This window comes from Oenanthe melanoleuca, chromosome 4, assembly GCF_029582105.1.
Source record: "Oenanthe melanoleuca isolate GR-GAL-2019-014 chromosome 4, OMel1.0, whole genome shotgun sequence".
NCBI lineage: Eukaryota > Metazoa > Chordata > Aves > Passeriformes > Muscicapidae > Oenanthe > Oenanthe melanoleuca.
In genome coordinates this window covers 3,819,660-3,837,303 of record NC_079337.1, presented here as the reverse complement: position 1 = coordinate 3,837,303, position 17,644 = coordinate 3,819,660, and positions in this window count along the sequence as shown.

Here is a 17,644-nt window from a genome sequence, read left to right as displayed (position 1 = left end):
TGTGGGAGGCCCTCTCCAGATAAAATCACATATAATCCCAAAATTAACAGAAATATGTTTTCATTTACTTATCCACATTCTGACACTCCATTTTTATAACATAAATAAGTGCAAAAGTTATTTTAAGACAGGAAGTAAAAATTACTAGGGGTCTATCAAGAATTACAGAAGAATGCAAAATATTTTGATCACCAGATTAATTTCTTGCTAATTCATTTCAACATTTAGGTCTTTATAATTTCAGGTGTAGCCTGAATTAATATTACATGTTTAAGAAAGAAACTCATGTCAGATAAGTATTATCTGCCAAGAAAGTGCACTTTTTTAATATTCTTCAGTGTACAAAAGAAATATTAGATTTCCATGAACTCATTCTTATGTTCTTACTAACAACTGTGGTGGACAGCAAGTAATAAGAGAGACAGGCCAGCACAGCAGTAAAATATGTGAACACATCAATTTATAAAAACCAGCATTTGGTTATTATTGTTGGTTTTGAGGAGCAGTCTTGCCAGCTGTCACAAAATGCATAAACAGTTCATAATCTGTAATAGTTCCTCGGACAGCTGCAGGACCATAAGGAACCAACTTTTATTCTTCAAATGAAACGTGTTATTTCAGTCCAAAATGGACAGATATTTTATAAAACATATTCCAAAAATACAGCAGAAAATCAAGACTTTTTAAAAGACTTGTGGGGCTCCAACCAGCTAAAACTCAAGTTAAAATGCTTATTATCACTCACTACTTTCCAGAACCCCTCCAGCTTCCTGTCTTCTCATAACTGTGTTATGCTGCAAATGAAGGCCCCTAACAGCCATGGCATGAAAAAAAAAAAAAAAATAACAAACACAGGAAAATCACATAAATATTCAGACTATGCAACATAGCTGTTCAGAGATGGTGTTTTCCTTTGCAAGAGCTTGTGCAAACATTCTGCTCAATTTCATATCTGTGGGAGTTTGCATCCCCCCACATCCAATTTTCAAAAACAAACTCTCACAAAGCCTTATTCTCATAATAAACATCCCCAGCTACATCTCACCTAAATTTTCCATGGTGCTGAGTTTAATAAAAGTTGGATTTAGCACCATTATTTAGACAAGAATTGTTAAACAGTTTCTAGTAAAGAATCCTTTTTTTCCATCTGTACTAAGAGAGGCACAGAATTGGGTGTCTTATGATTCTTTGCATGACAATAGAAAATGAGATATTTTCAAACACAAGACAACTTGAGGAAAAGTTTAGTGATTACAGCATATAAACCCATTATTTTTGAAGGGAAAAAACCCCCACTGTTTGCAATAATTCCTTCTATGTGTAGTATCAAATGGAACAGTTAGGGACGAACACAACACAACATTCAGAAATATTTTGTTTCTGTGAACAAGTTCTAGGATTGAGAGTTTTCTAGCATTATTATGAAATGTAAGTAACAAGTGCTTTAGAAGAGCTTATTAATGAAAATATGCAGATTGCAGAAAACAGTTCCATGCTAAGTATCACTGTTGGAACATTTGCATTCATGCTTGAACAGTGTTATAGCTCCTGGTTTTCCAGTCTTTTAAGTACATAGAAAACACTAGATTGTGTTTCTTTCACCAGAAACTTTGATAACAGAGCCCTGTCACGCTTCCTTGCTGAAGTCTGCTCTGCCTTAGGCAGATCTGGAAGGCCATCTGGAAATCACCAGTGATTAATTAGCTGTGAACCTATGATGTGAAGAGGGCAGATGGGAGACCACATCACTCCATTGCTCCCAGCCCTGCAAGCCCTACCAGCCCAATACCTGACCCATCTAAAGGTCCCAGTCTCTTTCCAGGAAGACTGAGACAGATTCAGATTCAGGAACTCTCCTCAGTAATTGTCCTTCATCAGCTGCTTTTTCTCCCAGCTCTGTTCACAATGTTATCAATGGTAACAATGTCTAAGAACCACAATGGAAAGGAGCTGAAACAGAGTTTTCACCAGAAGTGCTGACTTCCTATCCACAGAACATAGACAAAACCATCTTGGTTTTACATTTATCACTTCTAGATGTATTCCCAAATGAAAAATCTGCAGTATTATAAACCTTTTTTTTTTCCCTAAGGGAAGAAGAGGATTTGCTCCTGTGCTTACACAGCAGATTCACGTCCATGTCACAAACACACACACACATTTACTGCCCATGACTTTATGGCAAAGATATGGAAGTTGTTTACCAATGACTTGGTCTTACAAGCATCCTAAGCACAAAGAAGCAGTTTCAGACTGAGAAAGGGGAGAAAGCAATTCAGCTTTACCTCCCCACTGAGCCTTCATGTGAAAGGACAAGATTAAATTAATATCATTATTGTTATGCAAAAAGCAAATTATTCTGTCATTCTCTCCTTATTATTGTTAGCTACTTTTACTTAAGGACAGATAAGCAAAGAGGTATCAGTTTTGATAAATAGCTTTTCCTGTACAAACAGCATCACAGCACAACAGCTTAAATTTAAATCTCACTTTTTTCAAATTTATGTATTTAATCCATATGCATGAGCATCACTGGAAACTGCACTTCCACAGGATTTCCAAAAAATGTGGTCATAACTAATGACTTATGATTAAGATCAACAACATCAAATGCTAGCCAGAAGATGGCTGGCTAAGAGAGGGATGAAGAATTATAGTACATTAACTATTAATGTTGAGACAGAATTTAAGACAGAATTTCAATAAATGTTTACATATATTTCATTGCACTTGGATTAAAATGGTGTTTTAAAAATTAAAATATAAGGTTCAGTACCTGTTCATCACATTCTATTTCTCTCTTTAAATTACTCGAGAGCCCCTGTTTTGAAACACCAAACTCCTGACTAGGAACACAAAAACAGCTATCTGATGTCTGCTCAAAGAAATCCCTCCTTCCACACTGAGACCTGAAAACAGAATCAACCACCAACTATTTTGCTCTGGCATATTTGCTGCTATTAGCTGTGCAATTTTCAGCTTGTCAAGCAGGCCACTAACTAAACTAAATTTTTAAACTAAATTTTAAATATTCCAGGAGCAGCCCAGACATTGATCAAACCATTATATCTAGTTTGTAAAACCTTTCTGGCTCATCATTGTTTTCCAACTGGATGAGTGTAAGGACCTTTTTTTCCCAATAGGATCAATGACATACAGACACAAATCTGAGTCCATACGTTAAAATACTTCAGTTTGTGACTTTTCCATTAGAAGATGACTCAGGGCTTTTTCTATTAGCTAACAGTAATACATGTGTATGCAAAATGTTGTTTATTTTTCCCTCCTATTCTTCTTTCCTGTCTTCCTTCCCCAAACCCTTTCAGTGCCCATGTCTTGACATACTGAACTCCCCAGGTTAGGCTGCTTTTGATTTGTGAGGAGAGCTACAATAGTTAATTACAGAGCATGGTCTTCTGTGCCTCAAACATTTTGCATTTATAGGCTCCTGACAAAGTCCAGAGCAAGAGGCTAACCCACATTTAATTTGTCCAACACGTTTCTGGTTAAAGTTCCATCAAATGGGTGACTGGAATCCCTCCCATTCAGCTGGAAAAGTCACTTTGAAGGAGGTGTTTATTAGCAACATTTGCCTCAGCCACAACAGGAGGCCCTGAGGGCCTGGGCAAAATCAGTGCTTGCTTATAAGAGTCAGTCCCCACGGGCTCAAGTGTCAATAATAGGTTAGATATTATTGGGAATTGATTTTACAGCAGGTATAAAATTAAAGCAGTGAGGCTGTTTCTGAAGGCAGCAGAGGCCTGTGCTTTGTGGGGCTCCACGGGAGGGGCACTGGGCTCGTCCCCATCCAGCGGCTGCTCCGCACCAGGGATCGGCGCCACCGGGATTGCAGCTCTGGCACTGCCTGCAGCTCCTTCCTCCCGTGGGACAGGAGCAGGGCACCCAGCACACAGCCCTTCTCCTGTCCTCGTGTCTGCTACAGCAGTTTTGGAGTGTTTAATCCCCTCTGCAGCCCAAGGCTCGCGTGAAAATTTAATGCGTGTGTGGTTTCAACTGCAAAATCCCAAACCAGAATATCATTAGTTCACAGTCCTTTCAAGTGAAATAGTCAGTAGTTAATTCTGAAAGACTCTCACTTTAAAACATTTTCAGCAGTAGTATGAAGGAACATGTTAGGTAGCCTGTAACTGCAAATATTTATTTTTCTTTTCGTGCAAAAGTTCCTCTTTTTCAAGACAACCATTATTACCCTTTCCTGGTTATTTCATTGTCCCCGGAAAATTCAGCGGACATTGGTCTCAAAAGCTTTCTTGTTGAAATGTTTCATGAAACTAAAGCTCCTCATTGACAAACACCTCTAAAATTTAGCCTAAATCCTGAAATGCTACAGGCACTTTGGAGCTGAAGTCTCAGCCAAACTCTGATGCAGACCCTTTCTGAAAACAGATTAGCTCATAAATCACTGAATGCCATCCAAAAAAGCAAAACATTTTTACATTTTCCCCTGTTGTAATCAGGTACAAATTCACTAGTCCAACTGCACTTACACCCAGCAATACCAGGTCTAAGTTTCATCCACCCTATGTAAAACCTTGAATGCCTGAAACTTAATTTCAATTCTTTTTCTTTTGAGGGAATTGTATGGATTCTCTTCCTTTAATTTTATTTTCCATCTTTACTCCCTTCTGTCTTTGCTTCCTTTACATTCTCCTTCTACATTTTTTGCTTTTGTCAGTGTTTCCATCTCCATTCAATATTTCTTCATGGTCGTTTTTGCACAAGGCTTCAAAAATTATTTTTAAGCATGTTAAAAACAGGAAACTAGGACTTCAGTCTCATGGTGAACACTGTATTTGGAAAAGCTAACAGACTTCATCTAGAAAAGATGATATGTGAATTTTTTTTTCTTGCCTTACTGCTCTCCCTTGGTGTGAGAGTGGAAACCACAGTGCTCAAAGGAGGATCTAGAAAGTGCATGGACTGATGGGCCCTGGACCTGTCCTCTCCTCTTTTCACACATCCAGGAGAGAGTTGACCTTCTGAGCTGTGAATATACACTGTTGGCTCATGTCCTGCTTTCCCCCCATTCTTTCCAAGGGTGAAGGAAAGCTGGGGACTCTTCATGCATATGTGGAAGTCCCAGGGGTAAGAATGCTAATACTACATCTCTGTCATCCAGCACTATTCCACACACCTTGATGCAGCCTTTCTTCTCATACTATGCTTGTGTAAGGAAAAGGTGTCCTGTACTTTCTCTGCTTGTGAGTTGCGAACTAATTACTACATCTTTGTGCCAAATGTGCTCTTATTCAGTAGCAGAGACCATTCTCAGTCTGTTGACACCTTACCCACATTTTATATTCACCCTCATTCTCTTCCCTAAGCTGTCATGGAACTATGAATTGCTGGGGGGGACCTTGATAAATTTTCCTCACAGTCAGGATTAGGAAAATTTTGAGGAAACAGTGCTGGTGTAAATATACACCTGACTTTAGTGCTACAGCACTCAGCTGGCATGAGAGTTGGAATATAAAAATGGTTAATCTCAGTTTCACAGTTATGATAAAAGTATCCTCCTACCATACACTGAAAGCAGAATAAACACGTCCCAACTTCCCCCTCACTTCCCAGTGCCTGCCCTCTAGATTTAAGAAACAACCCTGATGGGACCATGATTTGATTTATATCATCACAGAACCAATACATTCAATAGTTATTGGAGGTGATTTTTGCCATGTCCTTGGTGCACTGCTCTCTGATGAAGTCTGCACAACACACACAGCTGGTCTAATAATCTATGGAAATGCTGTGTGAACCATGTGGTAAGGACTGATGGAAAAAAGAGACCAGAGAAATCTTCTGATTCTGGTAATAGCCAGCACCAAGCTGGGAAAATGTAATTAAAAATACGTGATTTTACATGGGTCTAGACACAGCAGTGTGAAATTCAATGTGCCACAAGAAATGCTGAACTTCAGCAGGTGAAGCTTCTAACAATCATGTGATATTTTTAAGAAAATAATTTACCATGATATGGTGAAACTGATGAAGTTTCCATATCTGTTTTTTTAAAAAAAGTACCCATTTAAACAGATTTTCCCACTCTTATGAGACAAAGCTACTATGTTGCTCCTTGGTATCAGGATTGTCTGGTTTACAAATCTCTGAAGACACATTTCATTTCCATGGCTATCTCTGAAGTATGGCTTTGTAGCCAATTTTACACTTAAGTATCTCTAAACATGATACGAGTTGTTTTTCAAGCTAATAATCTAGCTATGTATATTAAAGCAGTTTGCAGTATTTTGGCTGAAGGAGATAAACCAATAATATTTTTTAATTATGCAAAACCAGTGAATTCAGATGGATTTTAAACTAGTTCTTTAAATTATTAATGCCAAGAGTCAGGCAGCTTTTCAAGCTTTCAGTTGGATTTGAAATATGTGTCTTCTTTTTTTTTTTTTTTTTTTTTTTTAAATAGGAGCAGGTACCAGTGCTGGGTTCTGGTATTAATTACACATGGAAACAGAAAACCTGAAGTAGACCGAGTAGCATTTTAAGAATCCAGCTATTGTGAATTCATCTGGAATTCATTGGGCTACCCCAGGCCATAATAAATTCATGCTGTATTAGCAGTAACATCATATGTACACTAATAGATGTTCTACTGAGATCAGTATTATTTAATTGACTCAAAGGATTACTTTGGGATCAGTTTTCTTCTAACTGTATTTTTAACATGGCTTTCTCCTGAAGCACAGCTTCCCACAAGACAAAATGATGACATCAGAAGAAAAACATGCATAAGAAAATACACAAAATCAGACAATTTTTTTCTCCTTAGGAAAATTACAAAGAGCATTAGAATCATAGAGTGTATCCCCCATGTAAACAAATCCATGTGTTTATTTATAATTTTCTCTGTGGGAAACATTCAAGACATTCAACTCTCCACAAGTGAACATACGCAGATTCAAGAGAGGTATAAGATGCAACTTAGCAAAAGTGATGTATCTTATTTCAACTTAAAAAATGATGCAAACAATCTGTAAAGAAGTAAAGAAGTACTGAGCAGTGTCACCTGCACACTAAATAAAACAACACAAACAAATGCAGAAGACTTCACTGGTAATAGCTGCATGACTGGGAAACGGTAATTGATGGAAAAACAATACCTTGGGTACTTTGGGTTGGAAAGATTGCTGTGTCTTGTGAGCTGTACAGGAACACTGATGTGACTGGTGCTACCTCTTAGCAACTGATGTCCAGTTCACACGTAAGTTTGTATTTCCTTCCTGAGTTAGCTGCTAAGATGGAAAAGCTGCTCAGCCCTCAAGGCTCAGATCCTTTTAATACAATTATTTCTCATCGCTTGATAAGAAAAAACTCCAGGTCTTCCTGGTTGTACTGGTTGAGCATCACCGATTAAAGCACAAAAAGTAAATACAAAGTTTTTATGCCAACCTCAGTGATGTCCTGAGCCAGCCAACTAAGTGTGTGTGGGCAGACAATTAAAAGCACACAATAGAACTTGCTGAAAAAAATCTTGCAATTCCAACTCATATTTTTCCTGACTCTCATCTAAATATACTGAAGAAAATAAGGTATTACTGTTTTTCCCCTGCTTTGAAAACAGCTTAGCTTTTCTAATTTTTTCCTCTAAAGAAAGAAACCACTGCAGGGAAGTAGGAAAAAAAAAAACTAAACAAAAAAACCCAAAATAAATAAATACAGAATCCCTGGATTTAGCAATTCTACTTTTCTCAGACAGTATATTCCACCCATGGACAGCAAGCCTTAGAAACTATCAAGATTCCTTAAGTCAAACAGCTGCACTTTCTTATCCTTTTACTTCAGATTATCATCCTCCCTGATTCTATCAATCAGCTGCAGAAACAGCTCTTAGCAGAGTTCAGGGCTGTGATCACAAAATTAATTGTCTGAAGATCTAAATCAGGATTCAGAAAAGCTGCTCTCCTAGGAAGCAGGAGTTGCACACTCATGTATCATGTATATATCCATTACTGAGCCATCCCTCACAAGAACTTTAAAGCTCTGTCAGCCCCCTTCAAACACCTTTATCAAAACAGCAGAGGTCAAAAACATGTTAAATTTCTACAGTTTTCATGAACAGGGAGAAAACTTACTAATGTTCATGTGGAAAAGGAATGGTGTCTCCAAATCCTTGGTAGACATCAGATAATTTACACAGGGGTTATTATGAATGTCCTAAACAGAGGAAAAGGTTGAAGGAGGTTTGCAGCTTAGCAGACCTCACCTAATCCATTTCAAAGCCATTTTAATTGCCCTGTGGAATTTTTAGAATCCATTTCCAACTGTATCATTTCTCATTCCTTTTCTCTGTCCAGATTACCTAGCAACACTTCCAAGAATGCAGTTCTTACTACTTCAGTATCACCTCTTTACAGTGACTTTAAATATCCAGAAGGTACAGCAACATGCTTGCATTTAAGGGAAGTGTAACAGCAGTCAATGTTGTGGCTTTACACTAACCACCCATGACATTTCTGCATACAGAATTCTGCAAAAAAAGCCCAAGTGCCCCCTGGGACTGCCTTTGTGTAAAAATGGGTACTTTGGAAGTTAATTAGAGACAATCTGGTTTTTATACTAAGATTTAAAAAAGCCAATTAGGGATAATGGGAATGAGAGAGATTGTCACTGAGACTTGCTTGATATGGTTACTACTGTAATTCAGTTTTTCATAGCAAAACTGCAAAATGGACATTAAAAGAGAGTGAACAGTGAAAGAATCCCAACTTGCTGGAATTCAACTTTCCTCCAGCAAACTCAGCCCTTGTGTAAGAGTTGTGAAGCCACTGGGGATTAATTAAACAGCGTAAGAAAGATATACTAAACATATGGACAAACAGAGCTACACAACTTGCTAGTATTTACCAAAAAAACATTCACACAGGGAAAGGAGACCTCCCTTGTGGAGCACATGTGGAAAAGACCCTTGTTCCAGTGCCCTCCCAAGACACATCAACAGCCAGGGAACAGCTCAGCTTCCCTCTGAAGGCAAATCTACACCTCGGGAGATTCACTGAACTGGAGGGGGCAGACACGATGTAGCAGCCACCAATCCAGGGCTGTAACGAGATTTTCACATCCTGCACAGCAGAGAGCAGTGAAGAGATCCTTGAACCCAGTCTAACACATTCCCATGCACCAAAGGGTCACGCAGTGCTGTTGGCTCTGGATCCCAGCTGAAATGATCATATACAGATTCCCAGGTCTGTTTTGGGACATGAACCTGCTTTTGTTTGCAAAACAGCTATTGGCATGTAAGCAAAAGAGAAAAAACTGCATTTTGTGGGCAGCTAGAGCGGGGCTGTTGCAACCATATGTATAAGAGCACCTGAGCAATTTAGTGTAAAATACATACATTCATTAAAGTATCCATTTTGGATAAGTTACTAAAAAAAGAAGTCTCATGTTACAAACATCCTCTATTCTTGTTGCTTTTGGTGAGTTACTGACAGACATCTGGCTCTACAGGTTTTGTGCCAAAGCCTGTTCCCATTTTTATGAATGTATCCTGGTTTCATTGTTTAACTACGTGAGCCTGCCTTGCTGAACATTCCCATAGAGGAAGCACCATTCCTGAAGATATTCTGATGTGGGTTTTGTCGATAAAGTAGGGCTGAAGGCTTTCACTGCTTCATACACATGCAATATTGTGCTGGGCTAACTTACCCAAGCATACAGAAGAGAGATTTAGACAAGCCCCAAACCCCACTGACACCCAGTTTCATGCATCATTACAAAACCAGTTAAGATTCTTGTCACTGCTGAGACACCAGAAGGGTAAGGATTTCTGTCCAGGGTTTTGCCTTCTTAGAGAGAAGGAACAAAAGGTGTCTTCACTTTACCAAGAAGCCAAACTTTGCTGCCAACCTCATTATCACCAGGTGCTAAAAGCAGCAGAGCCACTGTGCTGCCTCTGACAGAGAAAAGGTCACTGAGCCTACCTCTAAAGAAAAAATTAAAGCAGATGCATCTGGCAGAGTTTACTCTTCTGCAGATCCCTGAGGTTTCCCATTCTGCCAAATTTCATGAGAAAATGAAGGGACTTGGAGGCTTTCTGTGGTGTGTAGGAGACAGCTGAGACTGTTAATGCTTTAATGCTGCCAAGACAACGACACTGCTTAGTCCCAGAGCCTTCATACCCAAAGACAAAGCCTCTAAGGTGCCCATGGTGCAAAAAGCCCAAAGAAAAAAACTGCACCGTTTGTAGAAAAGTGGAGAGACAAATGAAAACTACCAAATTGATTTGCTAGGATTTTGAGGCTTCCTGCTCAGAGGAAAAAAACCAAAACTGTTCAGTAAAGTTCTTTTTCCAAAGCTTTCCTGTCACATTTTTATTAATGGTCTGGATGGGGCAGGGTGTACCCTCAGCAAGTTTGGTAACAGAAAACAGGGAGGAACCAGATGCACCAGAGAGCCATGCTGCCATCCAGAGGGGGCTCAACCACCTGGAGACATGGGCTGACAGGAACTTCAGCCATATGCACCCAGTCCTGGGAAATCTGCTCTAAATCCTGCTTGAGCAGGAGTGGTTGGACAAGAAAATCTCCTGAGGTACCTTCAAACCTCAACCATTCTTTGTTTCTGTAGCTCCTTCAAAGTGCTGGAAATAAGGTGTGCTATGAATAAGCACATGTTGAATACATGTGTAACCTCCTCCCATTACCTGGAAAAGGCATCGTGGAAAAAGGAAACCACCAGAGCAAGTGTGTGGGAGTGTGTGTAGATACATATACAGATATATAAATATAAAACCTTTTGTGAGCTAAAGTAATGGAAGAGCATGTAACACAGTAAATACAAATGCAGAATATTTAAACTTGACTTGCTTGTGATTATTTCACTTCCACACACCACGTAAATTTACACATTTCCTACCTCCTTACATTATCCAGAACCTTGTTTTTCATTATTCGCAGATATGGACAGATTCTGATAATTTATAAAATCTGCCAGCAAGCCAATGCCAATTTTAGTATATACATGATTTAGACCTGTTTTTAGTTTAATTGACATTTTGCTTACTTAAAACACAAAAACTGGCCACTGAGGAAAAAGTACTTACTTTTAACAGGACCATGGAAATATTAGCAACAGCAGTCCATAAATCATTAAAAATCATTTTTAGATTCTCAGAGAATGAACAGACAGTGTGTCAAATAGAATAGAGGTTTGATGGAGAAGGAATGTGTTTTTCTGGGAACAATTATTTTGCTTCACAAAAACGAGTCCTGTTATAAAGGGCAGTCCTATTCCAACATAAGCACAGTTTTTAGTGTTCCTGTTAATAATACAGTAAGCCAAATATAAGAAAATTCATTCTCAGGCACATAAGTGAATAACAGCACCTTTACAAAATTAAGAAAAAAAAAACTGACCCCCACAAAATTTCACCTTAGTGCTGTTAAAGGTACTGATAATTTCACGCTACAAACCTCAAGGGGAAATAAGGGAGACATGCATTTCACATTCCCAGACCATGTTCTTCTCCTCCACTAAAAGACTGAGAAAAGAAAGAGGGAAAAGGGTTGAGTACTGACTGAGACTGCCTATTCTACAAACATCAAGAGTGATTTAACACAGCAGAAATACTCTGTATAAAGAAAAACCAAAGTAGCACTACATAGGTAAGTATTTTCTTTCAGACTAGCTTTTATCCAAATCTAGCCATAGCAACTCACAGTCACTATTACTTAATACCAAAGAATGACTGAAAAATGGTTCAGGAGCCCTCTGAAATTTAGAACTAAGTCAAGTTTTCCAAAATGCTTCTGAAGCCATATCAAGGATTGGATGGTGAAGGTGAAAGGTGTGCACACAAACAGAAGTTACTGCCTTGTTGCAACAGCTCCGACACCAACTGCTCTGTATCTAGCAAAGAAGGTACAGCTGGTTTCTTTGAGCCTTTAACATATTAAAAGTTGGCTACATCATCCTTATTCACAATTCATCATCTTAAGAGATGGGGCCTTTTTTTAGGTAACGGAATTCTTTGCCAGAATCTTCTGAGGGTCTCAAAATTCTATACAGCCAGTAGTTTCCCATTTGTGATTTCTCCATGTTACTCTCAAGTCACTTATTTTCCAGGTCTAGTTGTGCTTAGCAGCTGTAAAATTCAGTTTAAACTGAAGTACATGAAACTGAAGAATTGAATTTGTTACTTCATGTTTTGAGATGTTACACAAAACTTTTGTTTACAACACTTATCCACCTTTGGCTTTACAGCATCCTGTTTAATGTTGGAGAATATCTATGTAACATCCACTATTGCTCCTTGCTATGGATTTTTGTTTCAGTCTAGGTTCAGTTTTGCTACTATCAGCATTTTTTAAAATAGTACTTCATATTTTTTATGAAATTGCAGCTGAAACAGGATCACATGCATGTCCTCTACCATCTGCAGGGAATTTAGGTGGATTCTTTTTCCCTCTTTATGAATAACAGCACAATTTGTTTGGTAAGTATAATGTGAAATCACCAAGGGTAACGTGGAAAAACCTGCAGGTCAGCACAGATTTTTACAACTTCTAAATTTGTGTGCAACCTGGTTGGCCAAAATGTGCCCAAGGACAGAGCAAGGTTAAAGCTGCCATGCAGAGGAAATCTAAACATAATCAGAGTAATGCAAACCTCGTGTGTGGCAGTAACCAGAGACAGCCAAGCACAGTGAGATGGAGCTTTTGGCAGGGAGAGTTCAGCAATGGGGCTGTGGTGGTGAGGGGAAGAGCTGCTCTGGGCATAAGGAACAGAATACAGGAAGATGCAGAGCCAGAAAACTAGCACAGGCAACAAGCAGACAAGGTATGTCATCCTGCAGCATTTTAGGAGATTATTTAAGTTCTCTGTCAGAAGCTTAATTCAGAGCAAAAGACCCCACTTTTTAAATTTTATTGGTACTGAAAAGCTTATGCAAAGTGAAAATATATGGAAAATGAACTAAATTGTAATTTGACAGCCGAACTGTGGTTCTGCACTCTCTTTGCCAGGTTTGACCATTAAAGCTCAATCTCTTCCTCTTCCCTGCTGTCTCCAAATGGATTTTCAAACCCCTTCTGTCCTGTGGCACAGTTTCAACAGATGGGATAAGGAACTAGCTCAAAGCTTGGTGACAGCAATACTTCCCTGGGCATGGGAGATGAGGGCTTGGATTACCTCTGGATGTAAATGTTACTGAACCTCAGTTTTCTCAGTGTTAGATGATTGTTTTCATATCATAGTGTTAAATGAGTGTGGGCTCACTGTCATCACAGTCAAACCTCTACAAAAGAAACAAAAACAAGAAAAAAAAAATTAGAGACTCTGTTCTTGAAAATAAAAGGATGTCAGTACACAAGGCATCTCCACGGTAGAAACTGCAGAAACTCAATGTACATGAGCTTGGCAGGACTATTAAATCCTTCTGTGGAAATTTGAAATTTACAGCTAAACTGATTAGCCCAAGTGCATAGAAAGTCCCAGGCAAGCAAGGAAGGAAAAGGAGAGTGCTGACTCCCAGCTAGCACAAGGGAATGCTCCTCAGTAGCCAGAGTGACCTGAATGTACCCATGGTCCAGCTTCCACTGACTGTCAGATTACAACCAAGGAGCAGCTCACCTTGAGCAATAATGTCATGTTTTCACTCAAATCAGATTTTTAAGGAAGGAAGACTGTAAGGAACAACTAACATCAAAGTGGTACTCACATTACCAAGCCATCTGTTTTCCATTTTTACACTCCTAGAACTTCACATCATGAGGTTTGGATGAGACCATCCACTGTGCACAAAGCACAGGTAACTGCTTTGAAAATGAATTTAGAAATTGTTATATCCTTCTCTAGTTTTTCTCCTAAAAATTTTGACAGTGTTGACTAACAGCAAGCAGTGAATCGGATGTCCTTCAGGGCTCAGGAATGACTTAAAAATCAAGTGCATTTGTCCAAATTGTACCAGCAAATCCTTTCTTCACTTTTCACATGTGATGCAGAATTGTCTAAGCTTTGGTTTGCACCGGATACTTCCCAAACCCACCTCGATGCTGTTGTTGTGCAAAGACAGCTCCTTTAACGGGTGCTAAGCCATCAGTGCCAGTAATCAGATATTGCCCTGATTTCCAGATAAGGGCATTTTTAACAGCTCATGTTCCTTCTAGACTGCCCATGTTTGTGAACCAGCAGAGCAGATGAGTTCTGATTAAAGCACACACAAAGTTTAGGAGTCAGGCACTTGTCTCCATGCTATGGGATGAGACTTCCCAAGGAAGGAGCATGCACTGAGAGATGTAGGTACGGGCTGGAGAGGAGCTGCTCAGGGTCCAGTCCCAGCCCATGTGGCCTGCATTCCTCATAAAATATTTTAGCTCATCTCACTATTATGACTCATTGGTGACAATTTGTTGGGGTTTTTTTAAGAAAGACATGCATAAATTTCTCAAAACACATGGAAAAGGATGTTTTTCTCAAAATAAATTACATTCATTGAAGAATTCCTCCTACCACACAGGAATAAATATCTTTAGAAAGTCATTCTTCGCCATTTTCTTAAACTGTCCAATACTCTGGAGAAAGAATTTGAGTATTTTTATGTCTATGCTCAGAAATTATTATCATTCTGCCAAGAGAACAGCTAACTTGCCTGGAGATTTAACTGTAGAACAAAACGCATAAAGACTCTAATTTTCAAGTAGAAATAAAGGAATTGCTCTTTTTTTTGCCTCAGATATTTCTAATGCCACTAACATGCTTTTCACGATGTATTTCCCTCTTCAGTCATCACAATTCTCAGACATTATGCAAGCTGCACTGTATTCCTTGCTACACAATCAACTGAACAAGCCCATCATGGTTATACATCAGAAGAAACACAATTGGAAAGCAATCACAAAGCAACAATTCCCATCTAACATGCAACCACACAACAGAATCCTATCAAAATTCCCTGTGGTACTACCAAGGCATGTTTACTGTGCTACCAATCTCTTCAGGATCATTTTCTCCTCAGTTTCTGATGACCCACCAAAAGCCTCTGCTGATAAACCTATAAATGATAAATCAATGTTCCAGGGTACTTCAGAAGGCTCATTTTGAATTTTAAGCTAAACTGCCAGTAAGTTTAATCTACCTGAGAACTCCCTAGTTTTACATTGATTTATTAGTATGAAAACTTCAGATGTAACAAGAGCTAAAGTGAACTGGATTAACATTCACCTTTCAAACTATCAACCTTCAGGTTGGGATTTGAGCTGTAAAGAGTGGATTCAGTGGATTTCACTGTTACCTGGGAAACATAACATCACCCAGCACTAAGGAGTTCTCAAGGCACAAAAAAGCTCAATAAAGTCCTGTTCTTCCCAATTCTGAAACAGGATTCCTATCCTCACGTGAAATGTTTAAAGATAAGTGGGCACTAAGACAATTTAACAGAGAGAATTATTTTCGTGTTTACCTTTTGTTGCTGTTGCAGTAAAGTATCCCGTTCATTCTGGAGCAATGATTTTAAAACTAGAAAAAGCTGTAAAACTAGCACAGTACCTAACAGTAAAACAAACTCGCTGTAGTTCCAGCCAAAACTGAAGGGGTGCAGGTAACACGGTTGGCTGCTGCCATCTCCTGGCAGTTCAGACATAAAACCACCACAAATATTAACTTTTTTTTCCTTTTAGAAAAATATCAGGTCTTCGAAGGAAGGCCTTCCCCAAAAACAAAACAAGAAAAAGATACCATTTTATTTTCTACAGGAGGAGCTTTAAAAACTCTCAAAATCTACAAGAATTTATTTCACTGTACAAGGTAGCCTCTACCTGGACGTAGGTACTTTCAAATTAAATGGAGTTCTAAAATCACCTTAAGAAACATCAAACTCTTTCATCTTACAAAAGAAATAAGTACTCACCTGAGTTATTCTAATTTCAAAACACATTCAGAAAATTAACTGTTAAAATTTCCACATGGCATTCAAAACCAAAGGAAGCAAGTCCCTTTGGGAAGCCTACTCATCATGTTAAAAGTTACAGTGCAGATTATTGGGCCATACTGACTCATTTTAATATCCATTTCTTTTCATGAATACTTAAAGTTCAAGACAATCTTTCAAGACTGTTGCACTGCTCCCATTGCCTTTGGTGAAGGGCACAGCATTGGTACTTGTAATGACATTCCATGTTTTATGTTTTAGAAATAGGATTAGCCAACTTTAAAAGAAATTTTATTTTGACAGCAAACTTTAGTGCTACAAAGACTGTTGAAACTTTAATTTCAGAGGCTATTTTGCTATGCTGGAGAGCAGAGATCTGTCCACATCCTCCTGAAGGTTAAAAAATAAATAATGGGAATGAACTCCACAAGTGGATTATGTCTTCTAGTGTGCTGAACAACTATAGAAATGTGACCTGGCTTGCCTTAAAAAAAAACGCAGGCAAAGCAGTGATTTGGATTGCCCATGGTTCACTGACAACTGCCATGGGGAAACAATCATTAAATGCTGCAGAACAGCCAAGCTAAATACGGAACATTTCCTTTCACAGAACAAGAATCAAAAAAATTGTGTCGTAACATCGAGCTGTAACTGAGAAACTGAACAATGACTGAAGAGTTGTAAGCATCCAACTGGGATTTCACATTCCTTATGGAAATGAAGGTTTTATCATGAGATAATTAAAGCAAGGACAGCCAACTCCTGGTGTGCCAGAACGTATAAGTTAGCCTGTCATCCCGGCTCGCAAGAGTCCCTGGGAGCTGGTCAGGAAGCAGCCTGTCACAAATCAGCCACTCACCCACTGCAGCCTCCTTGGCAGAGCCACAGAGCCCTCCTTCTGCTGGACATTCCTAACCACAAACCACAGGCACTGTCTGAGGAACAAGAAGGATTTGTGTGCATGTCCCCATCATACCTGGCTGGGCCATGGCAACTGCAGCTTAGCTACAGCACCGACAAAATGCAAAGGTGAGGGGACCCTTTGTGGGGGAGAAGGGAGCACAGCAGGGCAGAAACTGGTGCTGATCACAGCACAGAACAGAGAGAGAAAAGTGACCCCAAACTCTGAAATGCCAGGTGCAGGAAGCTTAGAGTTCCAACAGAGCTCACCAACCACTCTGAGCGCCTGCCAGGTGAATCTTGTTAGAAGTAATGAAGAAGCAACAATTAATTCTGGAACTGATAAGTGTACGCACCTGTGTGTGTGCAAACCATCCAAACTGAAACACAGTGAAATTAACTTGGTAAACCAAGAAACAGCTGGATTACTTCCTTCTGTCTGATTTTAACAGCAAGACAGATAGAGGAGAAATATGTTTAATATTAATCAAAAGCTCTACTATTCTTGCCTAGTCCTATGCTTTCACAATTTTATATTTATCACAAAAATAAGCAGCTCCCCAAAAGCAAAATGGACAAGAAGCCAATTGCAGAAAAAAACCCAGAGGGCTGAGACCATTTTGGGATAGATAAATAAGAGCAGCATAGTACATAAGGTTTTAAGCAAAACAGCACATATTGACAGCAATCCAACTTCCAAAAGTTAAGCATTGGATGAAAAATGCTTCCATTATCACAGCCTTGGAAATATACCACTCTTACTCAGAAAATATTTTATTCAGAAGACTTATGTGTAACACAATCACTAGTGAACAAGATCCATAATAAATTTCCCCTGGTTAA